The sequence below is a fragment of the Oncorhynchus clarkii genome, chromosome 6 (genome assembly GCF_045791955.1).
Source record: "Oncorhynchus clarkii lewisi isolate Uvic-CL-2024 chromosome 6, UVic_Ocla_1.0, whole genome shotgun sequence".
In the NCBI taxonomy this organism is placed as follows: Eukaryota; Metazoa; Chordata; class Actinopteri; order Salmoniformes; family Salmonidae; genus Oncorhynchus; species Oncorhynchus clarkii.
In genome coordinates, this window is record NC_092152.1 from 31,062,265 (window position 1) to 31,084,169 (window position 21,905).

General features: G+C 45.9%; 1 protein-coding gene across 1 annotated transcript in view; it reads right to left on the reverse strand.

The window, feature by feature from the left end:
* The window catches only part of LOC139410965 (EMI domain-containing protein 1-like), a 63,191-nt gene that overhangs the window by 27,596 nt on the left and 13,690 nt on the right, over window positions 1–21,905 (reverse strand). The gene's annotated exons all lie outside the window — the stretch shown is intronic.

Here is a 21,905-nt window from a genome sequence, read left to right on the forward strand (position 1 = left end):
GACCCCACTTACTTCCAGGGGCCGCGGGCGGGATCAAAGCTGATTGGACTATGGCGTCCAGGGTGGTGGTGTGAGGGACACTGAGCCCATACTCACCTGAGATTGACTCACACAGGGGGACATGGGAACACGACACCACAGCAGAGACATGAGACTCTAACACAGGTCTCAAACAGCCAGTGGGGGTAAATTCTGACCTAATCCATGTCACTGCTAACCCAAGCTGTGATGACTGACAGCTGGGCCCTGGGAGATAGGACCTGGGTCTGGGATTACACTTCAACAATAAATTAAGTATTCTAGACCTCAGTTACTGGAAGTTACACAAACAAGGTACACAAATGAGAAATAATTCAGATTTAAATCTGGGATCACTTTACACACTGTGTGGAGAGTCATTCCACAGGTTAGCGTTTTTTGTCATGAATCTTGTTCTGGAGGCAGCTCTGCAGAATGGTCACTAGCTGACATAGCCAAAAGTCATAAAATCAGAGTTTAAACTTAACCCTAAATTTAACCACACTGCTAACCCTAATGCTTACCCTAACCTTAAATTAAGACCATACATTTTTACAATATAGACTAATTTTAGTTTGCAGTTGGAACATCTGACGAAATTGAAGTTCTGCCTCCAGGACAAGACTCATCCCAATAAACGTCAACCTGCAGTCATTCATGGAGATGGTTTATGAATGAAAGGTAGCCTTGTACAATGAGTGAAGCAATAGAGCTGAGCCACAAGCGAACAAGTTCCTGATAATTATAATGACGAACAGTTATTGTAACACTGTCTTGGCCCACACATCTGTCTCCTTCAAGGCTAAACAAACATCCAACGGGACTGGTCAAAGATTACTACAAACACTAGGACTGATCTCTGACAAAATTACACAAAGGAGAAAAAAAAGGGGAATGGACTTTACTTACATGTGTATTTATCCTGTTGTTTTTACCAAACAAATGTGAATGATTTAACCGGACATGACTTTCGACCTTTACCTAGGTAGAATCACACGGCTGTCTGTTGCTCTCTCAGAGGAAGAGAGAGCGAAATACAAGATTACTCAATAGTATGTACATCTGAAGGGTTTTCCTCTGATCTGCAATGACAACACATGGGATGTGGAGGAGTCGTTATCATGGAAGTAGACAGTGTCAAAGACAGGAAGTAAAGCAACTCAACCAGAGGTAGAGTTGGCAGAGATCTCAGGCCCCTGTCTGTCTCCCCTCCGACCGCAGCACATGGAGAAACACAAGAGCGGGATAAGCATGGCCACATATAAAGGAAAGCGCACACACACACATTCACAACCTTGTCCTCTTTGCATGCTGGAACTTCAATGGCTTATCTACGTATAGCCTTGGATATCAGGAGCATCTCCACCTCAACCGAAATAAACACACACACACTTGTGCAGTTCTATGGCTACGAACAGATCGGATAGATATAAGAAATCATTAAAATAGTTTTTTTTTTAGGGGCCTCCCGGGTGGCGCAGTGGTTAAGGGCGCTGTACTGCAGCGCCAGCTGTGCCATCAGAGTCCTGGGTTCGCGCCCAGGCTCTGTCGTAACCGGCCGCGACCGGGAGGTCCGTGGGGCGACGCACAATTGGCCTAGCGTCGCCCGGGTTAGGGAGGGCTTGGTCGGTAGGGGTGTCCTTGTCTCATCGCGCACCAGCGACTCCTGTGGCGGGCTGGGCGCAGTGTACGCTAGCCAAGGTGGCCAGGTGCACGGTGTTTCCTCCGGCGCATTGGTGCGGCTGGCTTCCGGGTTGGATGTGCGCTGTGTTAAAGAAGCAGCGGCTTGGTTGGTTGTGTATCGGAGGACGCATGACTTTCAACCTTCGTCTCTCCCGAGCCCGTACGGGAGTTGTAGCTACAAGATAGTAGCTACTAAAACAATTGGATACCACGAAATTGGGGAGAAAAAGGGTTAAATTAAAAAAAAAAAAAAAGTTTTTTTTAAATAATTAAAGCAACAGATGTGCTTGGACACACAAAACAGACTGGCAGGTAGGTGTAGTCACTACAATAGTAATCACAACACACTCTCCTGTATTGGTGGGTAATGTGGATGCTGAATTAATGTAACAATACTATGGAATAGTAAGATAAATACATACAGTATTTCATAAGAGTAACCCTGCTTGTTGAAATGGATCCAATGGTGTTATGAGAAGAATAGCAGTGAAATGACCTTTAAAGGACCTGAGCTTTCAGTACCAGGCGAGCGAGACCAGACAGGCAGGCAGGCTTGAGCTGCCCCCCCCGCCCATCCCCACCATCCCCCGGATTTAATGAATGGTTAAGCCAAAGCAAATACTCAGATAGTTTTGTTTGTGTGTGTCTGTGTGTGTGGATGGTTGTATAGTGCTATCTTATCTTACTGATGTGATGTGCTGCTCTCCCTGATATCAGCCTAGATGAAAGCCTCGCTCATCTCATCTCAACTCCACCATGGTCCTTTGTGCTACAGATGTATGCATCCACACCTTTTATCTCACCCCTATCTGAACCAGCCAGGGCCTGGGTCTGGGCAGTGTTAGAGAGGCGCGTGCGTCTATATCTCATCTGGTTCCTTTGACAGACAGAAATACAGAGAGCCCTCTTGCTCACCGGGTCAGTAGGCTGTTTGTGTTTTGTGGGGGGAGTGCAGGGCTGGGGGAAAGAGCAGGGCTTGGGGAGAGAGGGAGCAGCGCTTGGGGAGAGAGGGAGCAGAGCTTGGGGAGAGAGGGAGCAGGACTTGGGGAGAGAGGGAGCAGGGCTTGGGGAGAGAGGGAGCAGGGCTTGGGGAGAGAGGGAGCAGGGTCCAGTGGATCAGGAGAGAGGACTGGGGACGGGGCTACTCGGTTCAACATGGGGCCTTCCTCAGAGTTAAATCTCCAGTTTAGGATCATTGAGTGTTTCCCCAGTGGCAGGCTGCAATGTGGTCGCTTAAATAGCTGGAGGGAAAAGAGCCAGAGTTGTCTGTCTGTGTGTGTGCGATCGTGTGTGTGTGCGTGCTAGTTCCCAAAAGCGATTGGTGTGTAGGCTATTTGGCATACCGTTATAGGCCCTAAGGCTTACACAGTAATGCCAGATTGCCTAAAATACTGAAAGAAAAACCTCAATGTACCCTATAGATATAAATTGCACAAGAATAATACATTTATGGATTTTTTAAGCTATTGTTTTCTCTTCATTCAACACGCCCGCCAGCCACCCGCCCTTCATCCACACAGTATTTAATGACCTTATGAGTCAACCCGCGCATCACTAGCGTGAGGGTGCATGTGTGTGCGCACATGTGTGTCTAGATGCCTAAACTGCTCTGCATCCTACAAGCGCAAATAAAACAAGGTGCAGACACACACACACGCACGCACGCAGGCACACACACCTACTACACACACACACCCGCACACACACATGCATACACAGACCCAATGCCCTCCTCGCATGCATGCATGCACCCCTCCCTGTCGTTATTGTTTTACTGTGTCTAAAAGAGGGAGTAGTTTCTTTTAAAGGCCAAATTTATTATGCGTGTGATGAGTGCTCTCAGAGTCGTATAGCAGACGTGGGGGTTTGGGCTTTCAAAGGCTTCTTGGCTGAAATACACCACGGCCAATAGGGGACTGAGAGAGAGGCCTATAGAGACAGCCTATTACCCCCCCCCCCGACTCTCTCTCTCTCTCTCTCTCTCTCTTTCTGTCTCTCTGTCTTTCTCTCCCTCTTTCTCTCCCATCTCTCAGCCAGAGCTGTAGAGACAATGCTGTAGTGATGAAGTGCTCTAGCTTTTCTCTGACATCCATTCTCATTCTCAGTCCCAGTGCCAGGGCCAGTCCCAATGCCAGTCCCAGTGCCAGTCCAGGGCCAGTCCCAGGGCCAGGCAGCAATACAGCTAAGGCCGAAGCTGGGGTTCAAAAACAGCATGGCCGAGACACATGCCTGCTTTCTCAATACGCTGGACCACCAACACAGGAAGAAACAGAAAGAAATGGAGGCAGGGAAACTGAATGAGAGTGAAAGAAGGACAGGGGTGAGAGAGAGAATAAAGGAGGATTCTGTTTGTGTCTTTGCCCCTTTCTTGTTCACTTCTTTTCCCAGCAGGCAGAATGATGAGAGTCTTATCTCTGAAAGGCACTTGAACACAACATGCCTTCAGACAGAGCTGTGTATGTGAAGACATGCAGGGATAAATGACACACACACACACACACCGATCGGAGGTTCCCATGCAGGAGTGTGAAAGAGGTTCAGGAGAGAGGGATGACAGATGAGGCAGATCAAAATGGAAAAGAAGAAAAATGGCAGGACTATCATGGGCTTTACTGTAAAGAAAACGACAAACAAAATAAATTCAAAAGAGCGATCCGGAGCCATCAATTGCTGTTCTCTCATCAGCTTATAAAAAGGCTTGTGTGATCACAGCTCAGGGTCAACAGGGTTCAGCTCACCCTCAGGGGCCCAGCAGGGGAGGACATGTTGGACGGTTCTATGGCACACTGGTTCTATGAAATCATCATAGCAGAATAGAGGATTGGGTAAAATGTCATTATTTCATTGGACACAAATATGATCACCAGAAAAAATCCCCTTAATTTATGAGTAATAAGAGGCTTGCATTTAAAGGGGTGTTTTCTGGCTGCTAACTGTAACTGTGTGTAAGGTCTAAATAATGTGCAGGCTGGGTGAGTGGTCCCATGAAAACACGTCCAGCTCTACTCTCCACTCCAGAGACAGTACTGTGCCTGGGACACACGTACAGAGACCTTATAAATCATTGGGCCAAAACTTTCTCTGTCTGCTCCACTGTACCTCTTTACCTGTGTATGTGTGTGTGTGTGTGTGTGTGTGTGTGTGTGTCCTCCTGATGTGTCTGGCAGTATGTGTTTTGTTCTGGAGGAGGCCCAGAGGTCATGGCTGGGAAAGACCTGGGTCCCTCGGCGTATGAGAGTGGAGTGTAGTAAAGCAGAATGGATATACAGTATATTATCCCTCACACTGACATCTGGCCCAGGAACTGGTGAGGCAAGAGAACTAAATCAAACATAGTGACATCCATGTACAGATAAAGGGAGTGAGTGTGAGTGCTTCTGTGCACATGCATGTGTCTCTGAGTGAGAGAATGTGATAGCATATGTTTCATACCGTAAGTAGGACACGGTGTGTGAATGTGGATTAGTATGAGGGTGTGAGTATGTGGTAACGTGTCCATGTGTTAGTGTGTGAGACAGTGTGAGTGTGTGAGACAGTGTGAGTGTGTGAGACAGTATGAGTGTGTGAGACAGTGTGAGTGTGTGAGACAGTGTGAGTGTGTGAGACAGTGTGAGTGTGTGAGACAGTATGAGTGTGTGAGACAGTATGAGTGTGTGAGACAGTGTGAGTGTGTGAGACAGTGTGAGTGTGTGAGACAGTGTGAGTGTGTGTCTGCATAGTGAGTGTAGGTTTGAGTGATGGGGAATTACAGGATCCAGCTGTCATACAAACCATTGGACAGCAACTCTAATTTAAACAATACAGGAGTGGGAAGATGAAAAACACTACTGAAGAGTTCACACTAGAGGTATTCACCGGGTCCAAAATGTTGGACCTGTTCCAAACTGAATTAGTGGTTTTCCCACCCCACCTGATATGCATAAATACATTTTTATAAAACTGAGACCCGTTCCGAATGGACCCAAGAACAGCCGGTTCGGATCCGAGAGAGAAAAAAGAACAAAACCTTAGACCGGTGCTGCCAGCCCCATCATAAATGAGTGATATTGGCTAAGTGATCCACAGTTACGTGTCCTTAAAAACTGCCTATAACAACAACAACAAATGTACATTCATTGTTTCGATGTGTAGCATATTTAAAACTTTATAGCCTATTGTTTTATTGGTTTTTACTTTCCCAAAACAATAATTGTCCACCACATGGTTTGGCTGTCGGAGGGTTGAGCCCTAAATGCATCAGGGCATTACAGGCATATAGGCCTAAACATCCACTGTATAATATTCATATTTAACATATAAAGAAAGAGAACTAGGCCTAGAGCAACCGAGAGAAAGATACAGATATCCCAACATGACATTCATATCTTTATACTTGTCAGATAGGCTACTACTGCTATACAGATATAATCATACAGAAGGAGGCTAATTTGTTATTATTATTTTTTTATAAAGATAAGCATTATACAGTGCATTCGGAAAATATTCAGACCCCTTGACTTTTTCCACATTGTTACGTTACAGCCTTTCTTCACTGTAGGGATGGTGCCAGGTTTCCTCCAGACGTGACGCTTGGCGTTCAGGCCAAAGAGTTCAATCTTGGTTTCATCATACCAGAGAATCTTGTTTCTCATGGTCTGAGAGTCTTTCAGTGACTTTTGGCAAACTCCAAGCGGGCTGTCATGTGCCTTTTACTGAGGAGTGGCTTCTGTCTGACCACTCTACCATAAAGGCCTGATTGGTAGAGTGCTGCAGTGATGGTTCTCCCATCTCCACAGAGGAACTCTAGAGCTCTGTCAGAGTAACCACTGGGTACTTGGTCTCCTCCCTGACCAAGGCCCTTCTTCCCCAATTGCTCAGTTTGGCCAGGCAGCCAGCTCTAGGAAGAGTCTCAGTGGTTACAAACTTCTTCCATTTAAGAATGATGGAGGGCACAGTGTTCTTGGACTTTCAATGCTGCAGAAATGTTTTGGTATCCTTCCCCATATTTGTGCCTCGACACAATCCTGTCTCGGAGCTCTACGGACAATTACTTCGACCTCAAGGCTTGGTTTTTGCTAATACATGCACTGTCAACTGTGGGACCTTTTTATAGACAGTTATGTGCCTTTCCAAATCATGTCCAATCAATTGAATTTATGACAAGTGGACTCTAATGAAGTTGTAGAAACATCTCAATGATGATCAATGGAAACCATTAAGCCAGATGAACTCGTGGATACCATTTGTATGTCTCTGTGTCCAGTGTGAAGGAAGTTAGAGATAGTTTTGCGAGCCAATGCTAACTAGCGTTAGCGCAATGCCATGAAGTCTATGAGTATCTACTAGCATGCTAGCAGATACCAATAGACTTCCAGATACCCATAGACACAAGAGGCCTATTTTTAATCTTCAACTAAATATAGCACAAAATTAAAAAGACAGTTCAAATTAATTTAGCCAACAAAAATGTATCAACAAAATGTTATTTGTCAAATGTGCCACATACAACAGGTTTTGACCTTACAGTGAACTGCTTACTTACAAGCCCTTAACCAGCAATGCAGTTTTAAGAAAAATAAGAGTTAAGTCAAAAATAGATAGGTAAAATGAGAATGGGGGCGTGCTCGGTCCTCCTTTTCCTGTAGTCCACAATCATCTCCTTTGTCTTGATCACATTGAAGAAGAGGTTGTTATCCTGGCGCCAGGTCTCTGACCTCCTACCTATAGGCTGTCTCACTGTTGTCGGTGATCAGGACTGCCACTGTTGTGTCGTCTGCAAACTTAATAATGGTGTTGGAGTCGTGCCTGGCCATGCAGTCACGGGTGAACAGGGAGTACAGGAGGGGACTGAGCATGCACCCCTGAGGGGCCCCCGTGTTGAGGATCAGCGTGGCAGATGTGTTGTTACCTACCCTTACCACCTGGAGCCTGCAGCCCGCAGCCCGTCAGGAAGTCCAGGATCCAGTTGCAGAGGAAGGTCTTTAATCCAATGGTCCTTAGCTTAGTGATGAGCTTTGAGGGCAGCCTGGCGTTGAACACTGAGCTGTAGTCAATGAATAGCAATCTCAAGTAGGTGTTCCTTTTGTCCAGGTGGGAAAGGACAGTGTGGAGTGCAATAGAGATTGCATCATCTGTGGATCTGTTGGAGCGGTATGCAAATTGGAGTGGGTCTAGGGTTTCTGGGATAACGGTGTTGATGTGAGCCAAGACCAGCCTTTCAAAGCACTTCATGGCTACAGACCTGAGTGCTACTGGTTGGTAGTCATTTAGGCAGTTCACCTTAGTGTTCTTGGGCACGGGATCTATGGTGGTCTGCTTGAAACATGTTGGTATTACAGTCTCGGTCAGGGAGAGGTTGAAAATGTCACTTGCCAGTTGGTCAGCGCATGCTCGGAGTACACGTCCTGGTAATCCGTCTGGCCCTGCGGGCTTGTGAATGATCACACAGTCATCCGGAACAGCTGATGCTCTCATGCATGCTTCAGTGTTGCTAGCCTCGAAGCAAGCATAGAAGTAATTTAGCTTGTCTGGTAGGCTCGGGTCACTGGGCAGATCGCGGCTGTGCTTCCCTTTGTAGTTTGTAATAGTTTGCATGCCCTGCCACATCCGACGAGCGTTGGAGCCGGTGTAGTAAGATTCAATCTTAATCCTGTATTGACGCTTTGCCTGTTTGATGGTTCGTTGGAGGGCTTAGCAGAATTTTCTAAGTGTTTGGGTTAGAGTCCCGCTCCTTGAAAGCGGCAGCTCTACCCTTTAGCTCAGTGCGGATGTTGCCTGTAATCCATGCCTTCTGGTTGGGGTATGTACGTACGATCACTGTGGGGACGACGTCATCAATACACTTATTGATGAAGCCAGTGACTGATGCGATGTACTCCTCAATCCTATCGGAAGAGTCTGTGCTAGCAAAACAGTCCTGTAGCTTAGCATCTGCGTCATCTGACCACTTCTTTACTGACCGAGTCACGGGTGCTTCCTGTTTTAGTTATTTCTTGTAAGCAGGAATCAGTAGGATAGAATTATGGTCAGATTTACCAAATGGAGGGTGAGGAAGAGATGTTTATGTGTCTCTGTGTGTGGAGTAAAGGTGGTGTAGAGTTTTTTTCCCCTCTGGTTGCACATTTAACATGCTGGTAGAAATGAGGTAAAACAGATTTAGATTTCCCTGCATTAAAGTCCCCGGCCACTAGGAGCGCCGCCTCTTGGTAAATAGTGTGTTCTACAGCTTATCATGAGATACTCTACCTCAGGCGAGCAAAACCTTGAGAATTAATATTACATTTCATGCACCAGCTGTTGTTTACAAATATACACAGACCGTCACCCCTTGTCTTACCGGAGGCAGCTGTTCTATCTTGCTGATGCAGCGTAAAACCCGCTATCTGTATGTTATCCATGTCATTGTTCAGCCATGACTTGGTGAGACATAAGATATTACAGTTTTTAAATGTCCCGTTGGTAGAATAGTCTCGACCGTAGATCATCCAGTTTGTTTTCCAGTGATTGCAAGTTGGCGAATAGGACTGATGGTAGAGACAGATTACCCACTTGCTGTCAGATCCTTACAAGGCACCCCGACCTGCGTCCCAGATATCTCTGTCTTTTTCTCATGCAAATGACTGGGATTTGGGCCTTGTCGGGTGTCTGAAGTAAATCCTTCGTGTCCGACTCGGTAAAGAAAAAATCTTTGTCCAGTACGATGTGAGTAATCTCTGTCCTGATATCCAGAAGCTCTTTTCAGTGGCAGAAACATTATGTACAAAATAAGTTACAAATAACGCAAAAAAACACACACAAGAGCATAATTGTTTAGGAGGCCGTGAAACGGCAGCCATCTCCTCCGGCGCCATTGTATCTGAAAGGGTCTTCAACCCTTTTTAGGACTTTATGAAGGTGATAATTGAACTGAAGTCTCTAGGTCATTTTTGAGGGAGTATAATATAATTGGTAGAGTTTAATAGGAACAAGGTCCTTGACTTAGCAGACCATTTCTGTTTTATCAGCAGCCTGTTAAACTACTCCTGAAAGCTATAAAAATCACAAGTAACAATTTAGGACAATCATGTTAAAATCATTACACTCCCGTCTACATAAAAATGGTCTTTACATAAAGCTGTCGTAAAAAGTATTTCACTTATAATCTTTATGAAATCTTTATAATTATAAATGACATCACTTGGTGGTGAGATGATGAGATGCTGAAGCAAGTGGAAAATGAAAGTAACAGTGCAATTTCAGCACTAAAGCCTTTTACCATATTTCTGCGGGTGGATGAGGGTGGAAAGAGGAGCGAGGGGGCGAGTTATCATAATTGAGACGTGTGACTCCTTGGCTGCTTTCATAGCGACAGGGTTCAATGATAATCCCTATCTCTGCCATGACTGACTCATATAAAACCCTATCAGTCAGGCTTGGTTTCCCAGTTTAAAAGTTTAAAAGACAGTAGTCTGGAGAGCACACACACACACACACACACACACACACACACACACACACACACACACACACACACACACACACACACACACACACACACACACACTACTGCATGCACAGTGCAGACGATGGGTGTTGATGTTAGTCTTTTATAGGGTGATGATGCATCTGTGCCCTTTGTCTGTCCTTCAGACACATTCACAGAGGAGGGCAGCTAGCTGCCTGGCGCTGACATGCTCTTTCCCATTGTAAGACCCTTCTACTGTGTAGCTCTATGAAACGCTGTGCAACTCTATGGAATACTATGGAACACTGTGCAGCTCAAAGGAACCCTATGGAACTCTATGGAACACTGCTCTATGGAACACGATGGAACACTGTGCAGCTCTATGGAACTCTATGGAACACTGTGCAGCTCCATGGAACACTATGGAACACTATGGAACACTGTGCAGCTCCATGGAACACTATGGAACACGATGGAACACTGTGCAGCTCTATGGAACACTATGGAACACTGTGCAGCTCCATGGAACACTACGGAACACTGTGCAGCTCTATTGAACACTATGGAACACTGTGCAGCTCTATGGAACACTATGGAACACTGTGCAGCTCTATGGAACATTATGGAACACTGTGCAGCTCTATGGAACACTATGAAACACTGTGCAGCTCTATGGAACACTATGGAACACTATGGAACACTGTGCAGCTCTATGGAACACTATGGAACACTGTGCAGAGCCTTTGAACCTGGCTGTACTGTTACGAGCGGGTCAGATTTCTGCTCTGTCAGGTGCATGAGAAAGGAATTCCAGTTTGCAAAAAAAGCTCTTTGAGAAAGATGAGTGATCCTAACCAGCATCTCACAGCATGTCCTCTCCATCCCCTAAGTGGATCTGAGAGTGTGTGAGGGCTCCATCACTGCTATACTAACAAAAAGAGAAAGAGAGAGGGAGAGAGGAAGAGTAGCAGTCTGTCAGAACCAGGCCAGACTGGACCGTCGCTCATAAACGCCTCAGGAATCTCTGCACCTCTGGCAGGTGTCCATGGTAACCGCAGCATTCCCGGCCCGCCAGTGAATGAGGGAGAGTAGAGGGGAAATGAGAGTGAAAAAGAGAAGGGAACTGAGTGTACTACAGGGCTGAAACAACTCAGTTGGACTATCTTAGAAATTCATCTCCATCTATTATGAGAGGAAATCATACAATATATGAAACACTAGAGACACGTTTCCTTTCTTCAGCTTTGACCAATGCACAGGGGGACATTGTCCTCAGAGGTCTGACATACTTAGAACATACACCCTTAAGGGGTTTCAGTATGTTTGACTGAACATGAGAATGTGTTGAGAGGTTTCCAGGGATAGCATGGGTAAAGCCATTAAGAAATAATGCATGGTATTCTTTTATAACACTGGCCCTACCCTGTACCACTCCTTACTCTGGCCTTATACCCCTCCTAGCAATCACCCATGTGTAGAGCAGGGAACGGCTGCAGACTCCTGCAAGAAGCTGTGATGTACTATAGACCTCAACCCTCTAATCCAATACTTCAACTGAATCACCTTCCTCATCACCATCAGTTAGGTCAGCTGATCAATCTGTCCAGCCAGTACTTGTTCCTTTCAGGTTATGACCGTACCAACCTTCAACAAGCCTTTCAAACAGATAATAAACGCCCTCTTTCTCCTCTTCTCTTTATTACGAGGACCTTATTTTTCTCACCGCTGGCTGAAAAAACACTGTGGCATCCAAACCCCTCAGCCGTCGCTGCCAAGTGTCAGGACTAACAATGAAAAGGGGAGGAGAGGACATCCCTATCTCCATCCTCTTTCTCTCTTCTCTATCTCTTCCTGGCAGCACTCAGAAAAACGTGTCCCTTTGGAGCAGGGGCACATTTCAACTCATTCGGCTGCTCATGTCTTTCACCGCCATCTCTCTCTCTCTCTCTCTCCATCTTCAATGGGGTGAATAGATTACTGAGATGGAGAAAGAGAGGAGGAGAGAGAGACGGGGAGGATCTAAACTGTGCTAGGACTTTTAGCACTTCTCAACAGTCTCTGGTTCAGAACCCATCTGGTTTCAGCGTCGGTAACACAGTCTTAATGAGTCTCTGTTTACACTAGCAGCTAGGTTTACAAAGCAGTGGAAGTTTCATATAAAAGACGCATTAGCTTGGAATAATGCCTCTGTTCTTTTGTAAATAGGATGTTTTGACGGGTTTATGTCCAGAAAGGAAAAACATTATTTGAGGAGACAGCGACAGAGAGATTTGTGTATCAGTCTGACTGATACTCAGAGTCAGAACCACGCAGAACCTCACAGCTCCTCTTTTAGGTCAGGTATCCATCTGCAGAATAAGGCAACAGACAGCATGCTGTTCATGTTAAGGAATCTTAGCACCGTCTCTCAGACCCAGACAGTCCCTGTCAGGTGAAACCTTCAGACAGACAACATGGAGGTGAGCCAACAGAAATAATACAGCCAGTACTGAAGAGCACACTCTTCTCCCTGCCTCGCTCCAACGACAGCAGCAGATAGACAGGGCTGTGACTGGAGGCTCTGCTGTGCTCCCATCCAGTAGCACTAAGACTACAGTATGTTTAGACCAGTGGCAGTAGGTGACGTTTAATGAGCATGGCCTTATTTCTGTTATAGCATATTGAATGACTGTCACTCATATTCCATTCGCCCAGCTCAATGTAACATTGATAGGTTTAGGCTACTACATGATACCCTAATTTTCCCTATACCCATCATGAGGTTGCTACAAACTAGTCTATGAATGAACGTTAACGTAGGCGCACAGGTCGAGAGAAACATTTTGAGTCATCAAGGTGACAGACAGACAGTGGCACATTCAATACCGCCTTGCACACTCGTCTTCATCTAGCTCAGGGGTATCAAACTCATTCCATGGAGGGCTGAGTGTCAGCGGGTTTTTGGTTTTTCCTTTCAATTAAGACCTCGACAACCAGGTGCATGGAGCTCCTTACGAATTAGTGATCTTAATTCATCAATGAAGTACAAGAGTGGAGCAAAAACCCACAGACACTCTGCCCTCTTTGAAAAGAGTTTGACATGTGATCTAGCTGATCTTGATTGTAATCAATAGTCCCACAGCTGCAAACGAGAGTTTCTATTGGACAAATTCAAGTATGTTTATCCCTGTTTCATTCTGTTTACTTCCATTTAAGAAACGTTTTTCAACAGAATCGGCAGAATGAATACACCCCTGACCACAAGCAAATACAGTTCACTTTCATAGCAGCCACATACAAACAGCATGATCACTCTGCTCATTAATTCCTTCTTGCATCTACGTGCACTCCTCCTCTCACCATTTCCCTTTGCTTGTTGGCTTCAGTGCAGAACATATGTGACCAGACAAAAAAAAACGTTCCAAGTCAAACCTTCATATCATAACTCTACACACAGCCTACATCGTTGTCACCATATTAGCTAATGTCAGTCAACATAGCTACTAGAACGCTACAATCATGCAGTAAGCAGCAGTTTAGCAGTTACACCGGCGGACCCGGTGGCAATAAATTAATAAAACCAAAAGCTTACCTTGACTTGGAAAAGTACCAGTGTTGGATAGCCATAGCCTGCTAGCTCACTTACCATCCCTCTCTGTTTGATCCAGGAGTTTGAGTAGGCTAAACTAGCTAGCAGCATTCACTAGCTAAGTGAAAGTGAAAAAAATACAACTAAATATAGCTCTCTCACTCTCTCTCTCGCCTCTCCTTCATTTTTGAAGAAATGAATTTGTTCAAAACTGTTCAGTTATTGTCTTCGTCTCTCTTTGAGTCAATTACTCACCACATTTTATGCACTGCACTGCATTTCTAGCTAATTATGTTATGTTTTCAGTACTAGATTCATTCTCTGATTCTTTGATTGGGTGGACAACATGTCAGTTCATGCTGCAAGAGCTCAGAGTGCTGTTGTGGCTACTGTAGACTTTCATTGCAAAACAGTGTGTTTTAATCAATTATTTTTGTGACATGGAAATATATTTAATAATGTTTTATTTAAAAATAGTAACTATAAGTTTCACTATTTAAAAAAAAATGAAAAATTCACTGAGGAGGATGGTCCTCCCAAGTCTGTCCTTCATTCTGTGCATGGAGGAGAGGAGGAGAGAGCAGAGAGGAGGTGTGTGTGTGTGTGTGTGTGTGTGTGTGTGTGTGTGTGTGTGTGTGTGTGTGTGTGTGTGTGTGTGTGTGTGTGTGTGTGCTCGTGTGCGTGCGTGCGTGTGTGTGGGATGGCAGTATGATGGAGTCCAGAGGTCTCTGAGGCATGACAGTGGAGGAGTCAGGACAGAGGAGGAGATATGAGCTCTCTCCTAAATGATGCATGTCTTCCATGCTCTATTAGTAGGTAAACAGCACACTGCAGAGGGAAACGCTCCTCATCTGTCTGGCGCATGTGTGAACGTACACTCGGTGCCAGATACAGGGCTGTGCTGAGGAGGACTGTCACAGTGGAGGAGTCAGGACAGAGGAGGAGATATGAGCTCTCTCCTAAATGATGCATGTCTTCCATGCTCTATTAGTAGGTAAACAGCACACTGCAGAGGGAAACGCTCCTCATCTGTCTGGCGCATGTGTGAACGTACACTCGGTGCCAGATACAGGGCTGTGCTGAGGAGGCTGTGCTGAGGAGGACTGTCACTGAGGACTGTCACTTCCCAGACACGCACATATACACACACACAAGACACAGATGATGAGGGATGGGTCACTCATGGGTCTTATCAGAGATCTTCACACTTCATCTTTCTCCGCCACACCCTACTGTAAATGCATAGCCTGTCTGCCAGCCAATCACTTTCATTTGGTCTCATATATCAGTCATCTGATCTTCAGAGACACGCTCCTATACCTTCCATTATTCCCTGTCCCACCCTATGAAGGGAAGTCATTTTCCCCCAGTCAAGGCATTTGGTTCCACAGAGCCCAGAGGGAAGCAGTGTCCTCTGTTTTCTCTGATTGCTGCTCACAGAGCCAGTCATGTCTCCAATTAGCCTGTGTGTAAGTTCAGCTCATCCCCCCAAAAAACTTCTCCTTCTTCTGCCCCTTCTCAACCCAGAACTAACTATCACCAGACCGCTTCTCTTTCTGACTCAGCACTACCTCCCTCCACCACGTCAGCAGCAGCCACTGAGGGGAGAGGAGTGGGGACACCAATGTTACTGCAACCTGAGTCCCCTCATCCACCCAGAAGAGCAAGAAGAGTGATTTTGGGAGGTCCTTGAAATGAGGGGTCATAAATGATGTCATCACCACCTGTCCGTCCACCGCAGTCCAATGCTCTGTTGTGGTTGTCGGTCTGTCTGTGGTTTGGGATAAGGGAGTGTGGTGGTGGGGGGAGGTGTGGCCTGGGTTAGATAGCTCCTTCCTCAATCCCAGCCCATTGGACCAAAACACTTTGAGTCTTTCTCATGTGGTGTCGTAATATGTTTTTGCACTCGTATACATGACAAATGTGCAACAAGACAATTAAGACTTCTGGGAGTACACAAAACCTCAAACAGATACTGCATATTAACAGAATGATACACAGCACCAACATAGCAACTGCTAGCATTGTTTACATGCTGGTTTCACACTAAACATTCTGCCTTGCAGCATCTGGACACAACTGCAGGAGGGAGGGAGAAAAGAGGAGAAGAGAAGAGATTTCATTCTGATTCATATCTGTGGCTGCCCAGGGCTTTAATAAAATAATAAAAAGATAAGTAAGAGAGAAAGAGAGAGCTGGCAGTGTGGAGGATTGAGAGGCAGCCAGTACTGACACACTGCACAGGGAGAGAGAAAAGGGAAGGAGAGACACAGCAGACTAAAGGATAGGAAATAAGAGGAATGATGATGTGAGAAGACAGGAGAGGAGAAGAGAGTGGAGAGACTGACACGGTAAGGCGAGGAGAGAGGTGGAAGAGAGATTAAAAGAGAAGACAAGAGGAGGAGAGGTGGTATAGGGAATGGTCCCTCTGTGAAAGAGATCCACAGATGGAGGGAGGGCAGTCCCATTGGGAGCCAGGCAGCGCTAGGCCAGGTGAACTCATCAGGGCTGTACAGTACATTACCACCAGCCCCCTGGGAGCTCAGGCCATCCCATCAATGCTGCCATTGTCTCAGACTCAACAACGTCAAAACACAGAGACATATACACCATGGCTACAGGACAGCTATGTGTTCTAACTACTACATGTCACTCACTACCTCTGAATGGTGCCTTGGTGGGTTGAGGGATGGTAATTGGTTTACACTCTGAGGGGTTGAGGGACAGCAGACAGGCCTAGTGAAACCTCTGATGACATCACTTAGGATGTAGAGCAGAGACAGTTGAGGGCTGCAGCACCACACCACATCATGACTGACCTCAACACCGCTAGCTACTCCTGAGAACTGAGGCTAACACAGGGAGATGAAGGGTGATGTCAGTAGTGGCACTGACCCCCCCCAAAGAAAAATAATAGGATAGTGGAGGGTTATTTTTTTAGATGTCAAAACCCTAGTTTCCCTTCCTCTTCCCCCTCCTATCTCCCTCTGCATTTCTCTGCCTCTTCCCATTGATAGTCCTTTGCTGTGCAGGGCCCTGAAAAGAGCCACAGAGTGCCTGTGGGTTTACGGGTCACTCATACAGCCCACACAGGCCCTGTTAAACTGCAGGGTGAGAGGAAATGCCTCTGATTTATTGGGGACAGAGGAGCTCATAGTGTCTGCCACGGGGCAGGACTGTGTGTGTGTGTGTGTGTGTGTGTGTGTGTGTGTGTGTGTGCGTGCGTGCGCACAGCTTCACTAATTTCATCCCTGCAGCCTTACAAGTTCTAGTTTGCCTGCAGGGTCCATTTCCCCAGAAGAAGAAGAAGCATGATTTTCAATAATTTACACCTCTCTAGGGACTCAGAACAGAGGCCAGGGAAACCATAAATAAACTGACCTGCATGCAGCACAAGGAATCTCAACCCTCATCTGACCTGTGGCAATTGTTGGTTTCCTCGAAAATATACTTCGAAATAGTCTAAAACAACTCTTTACCATTTTCACCCTAACAAAGGAGCACACAAACATCAACAGGAGGAGCACGACAGAGGGGCAAACAGAGGGAGAAAAATGCTTCATTTTCTCTGTTTGCTTTAGTTAATTGATGGCTGGTCACATTGGTAAAATGACTGGTGTCATTTTATAATGAATGGCTGTTGTGACTATTCCCCACTGAGTGGAGAAGCGAGGAGCTAGACACTCCCACCTCTAATCTCATCTGGGGCCCTCAGCTCCCCTCGCCTCAGCTGTTTCCAATTTGGGCTTGGCACTTGTGCTGCTGTCGCTCACCATTTACACGCCCATGAATCTCCACACAGGCCTGTCTGCATTCTGCTGGGGGCATGCCTGTCTGTGTGTATGCATAGGATGCCATTGTGGGTATGTGTGTCTGTGTAAATCATGTTTTGTGGGTGATTTTAAGTCAGTTGAGGCTGCTGAGGGGAGGACGACTCATAATAATGTCTGGAAGGGAGCGAATGGAATGATATCAAATCATGTGTTTGATGTATTTGATACCATTCCACTCCAGCCATTACCACAAACCCGTCCTCCCAAATGAAGGTGCCACCAACCTCCTGTGTTGTGAGTGTATCTGAACGTGCATGTGTGTGAAATGTGACGTGTGTGTCTATATTTCCTTATAAATAAATCAGTAAGCGTGCGTATGTATGTGTGTGTATGTACAGTGGGGTCAAAAATTATTGACACCCTTGATAAAGATGAGCAATAATAATTCAAATACTAAGCTATATTGTATTCTCCAAAAAATTGCGATTTTTTTTAATACTAATCAACTGTTCAGAGAAAGATATTTAGTTGAAAAAGTAGTGATAATTTTTCTCGAAAAGATAGGAGTCAAATTTATTGACACCCCTAAAGTTCCTTATAAATAAAGTGGTCAAAACATGCTAATCTCTCACCATTACCAATAACAGGGGAGATTAGCAGGTCTTGGGGGTATGAACTTTGACCCTCTGTAACTTTCTCACTCATCATTATTAACACTCATTCAGGATGATCTGCAATCATGGTAGCATCCACGTTAATGTAGAAGTGTTAAGAAAATTGTACAAGTGACTCTTAAATGACACAATACATTATTTACCGTTCGTTTTTATTGGGCAGAACATCATCTGAAACACAACCAAAACTAACTGCACACATGCATCAAAAGCTTGATGTAGTCATTGCATGCTAGGAATATGGGACCAAATACTCAACTTTTGACTACTTTATTTAAAATAATCTTTAGGGGTGCTAATAATTTGGTCCCCTACCATTTTGAGAAAAAAAAAAAGTATTACTAAAGTAATTGTATTTGTAGAAAATAATATAATTTCCCATTTTTTTTAGCATGTGAGACATACAGTACGTAGCTCAGTATTTGAATTATTTATTTTATACAGTCATTATTGTTCATCTTTTTTAAGGGTGTCAATCATTTCAGACCCCACTGTACGTGTGAGTGTTCCAGTGGTTTTACAATCTGTTAAACACAGGGATTGGGGGACCCGGGGTGTGTGGATGAGAGGAGGGAGAAGGACCACTTCAGGGACAGCTCTGGAAAATGGTGGCTTCATGTTGGGTCAGCATATTTTGTTTTTGACAGCGCTCCTTCGTGTGGTCCAAGAGGAGTGGGAGTGGAGATCGGCACTCAAAGAGGGGAACTGGCGTTGTGCAGGCCCCAAACCCGGGACCTTACACTGGGTCTTTCGATTTACAGCTACTAGAAACTGCAGCCATTAAAACAGCTAATCATACTTAACAGCTGTATCCTTCACTATACAAATCCTCAACACCTCGCTCTCCCACCCACCCACACACACAAATCCTCAACACCTCGCTCTCCCACCCACCCACACACACAAATCCACCAGCACCCACATACTCCCACACTCCCCTTGCTAATGGCAAGCTGCAGCCCAGTGATGTTAAAAGCAAGGGGCTTAGCGTGTAGGCCTCTGATAAGCCACGCAGAGCTGTGAAAACACAGATTACAGTTCCGCGGCTTATTGCAGACGCCGCGCCTCTACCTCCCGGCCACGGCGTAATTGCGGCCCAGAAACCGCAGCCTCAGCTTGGATGAGAGACATTGATGGGGACACTCCCGCAGAGCATCGACAACCTCGCTAATTCAGCAAAACCTCCTCCCTAATGTCTCACTGTGCTGCCTGCCTGGCTGCAGCCCCCTCCTGAGCTACTCTGCCATGGTGGTGAGTTGCTTTCAAGTGCCTATCTCTATATATCAAGTACAGTCCATGATATCAACTGGAGTCTCCCAGCGTCATCCTCACATAACTCAGTCACAGCAGAGGACAAGGACAGTACGCCAACTAACACACCTGACCTGAGGGAGACATGAATACTATCACAGTTTATATGTCAGAGAGACTGGGATCTCCATTTGATGCAGTATTTGATACTGTAGCCACACATGTGTTTGACAGCTAGATTGGATGTCATAGTCAAGCCTGTATGGAATACATTTGAAATTCTGTTATAATAAAATTGCTATCTAAATGGGGTTTACTTTTGATAGTGTTATTTGGAAGGGTGAAGGGATATCCCTGTTATCTGAAAGCTTATGAAAGTGCCTCCATCAAGCTCATCGTGTTCCAGGTCCAGCAGTAACACAATATCTCCCCAACCTCATAGAAAACAATTAGGACCTAGTAATCACACCACTGGTCTGGAATTTGAGCCAAGGCTTGAGATTGGGGTGGGGGCCTGAGAGACAGTGAGCAATATGAGGGGTGGTTTAATACAGTGTTATCTTACTCCACATTGATTCTCTGACTGTTTTTCTGTTACCCCCCTGTGTGTGATGTAATGTTTTGTTTTTGGAGCCCTTGGGCTGGATCTGGTGGAGCCAACAGGCCACAGATCTCATGGGAACCTCTGATTGGATGAGAGAGTCTCTCAGGTGCCAGAGTGACCTGAACCCGTCCAATAGCATGCGCTCACTCATCCTGGGTTGGTGCACTCTGCTCCCAGGGTCATTGGGACTGGGGAAAAACAAATTCAGGGGACTCTAAACTAAAACAGAGATGTGTTATCTCTAGGTCAGACAGACCAGACAGTCAGAACCCCTAGTCAGCAGGCAGGGGAGCAGCAAGGGGGGACCAAACTCCAAACGCCACAACCGGGTCAGAGAGTACACATATGTAATGGGACATAGGCTGAACTCAGAAAAGTGAGCGTAATGTTAGGGTAATGGTGCAGTACAGAGGAGGTAGAGGTAGGGGAGGTAAAGTAAATGAGAGGATCATGCACATTTCCCACAGTCTGTGAGAGGCAGACAGCAAACAGGCAGCAGAGGGACAAGCACACAGCTTGTACTTGACCTCACATTCAATGGACCTGTGAGTGGCGCTCTAACCTTCCTTGACAACGCTATGTCAACAATTTGTGCAATCCTATCTCCAGTCATCCCCATGTCGCTGGTTTTTGCCCCCTAAGAAAGGGGATGAGGGGGCTGAGAGGAGGGGTATCAGATTGTGTGCTGTCAGGGGCCTCTTCTGCAGAGCGCCGGAGGCGATCCTGGATGCTATCCACGGTGCTTCAGCGCAGCTCTCTCCAAATAGTAGCTGTCACTTCCACTCAGCGCTGCCTGTGATCTGAGCCACCAGGAAGGACACTCTGATAAGTGCCTAATCCCCCCCCCGCCCTCCAGTCAAACCCCCACTACAGCCCTCCATGACAACCAGAGGGAATCTTCCACAGCACATACAGTAATTGGATAATTATGTTGACAGTGTGTGTGTGTCTGCTTTCCATGTGTGTGTGTGTGTGTATCTCGGTAGCCTGTTTTCATCCATGCACGTATGGGTGTTTTTGAGTGTCTTGTACCCTGTATCCGAGTATGTGTTACATGTGTACACCTTGTGCCAACATGTGTAAAGGGTGTGCTGGTGGGAAAAGTGGAGTAATTTCTCCCAAAAGAGGCCCCCTTAGAGCACCCAGCAGCAGGCAGCGGGCCCCTGGGAGGCCCCAGAGAAACTGTTAGCTCACCTGGGAGGAGTGAGCTGGTTGGAGAGGGAAACAGCAGTCCCATGTCAACACCACTGAGAACTCAATGTTTTACCATAGCAAAGGGTTATTGTAATCTGTGTCACAAAGCTCAACGATTTACAGTTCCACCTAGAACACTAACAGCCCCGAGTCCTGGAACAAACAGACACCTCACCCTGTACCCCAGACAAGGCTGAGACAGGGGGCTAGCCAGCACCAAGGGAAATCATTAGGCTCTGTTCTGTTCTGGGTGAGAGGGGTGAGGAGAGGTGTGTGTGGGGGCGTGGTCGCATGGACGGAGGGAGCTACTGGAGTTGAAATGATCAGAAGAGCAATAACAGAGAGTTAGCATGGTAGAGGATGACAACATACTTGCAGCTGGACTATATAACTCTAAACCACAAAAAATAATTGACCTTACGTGCTTCAATGACTGTGAAGTTGGACACATAAAAACCTAGAAGATTAATAAAATGGAGGCTGTTGGCTCTGCCCTGAGATCCTGATGTGAGGTTTTTGCAAGACTATTGGAGAGTAAGAATGTTTTGTTATGATGCAGGCAAACAGAGGGCTATCCTAGTGGAAAGTACCAAACACTTTAGTCATATTACTCATATATTAGTTCGGAGGAACTCCTAGGAGACTAACACAGTGGGGAACTGGGAATACTGGATAACACAGAGAAAGATAGAGACAGAGAGGTGTGCTGATGGAAATG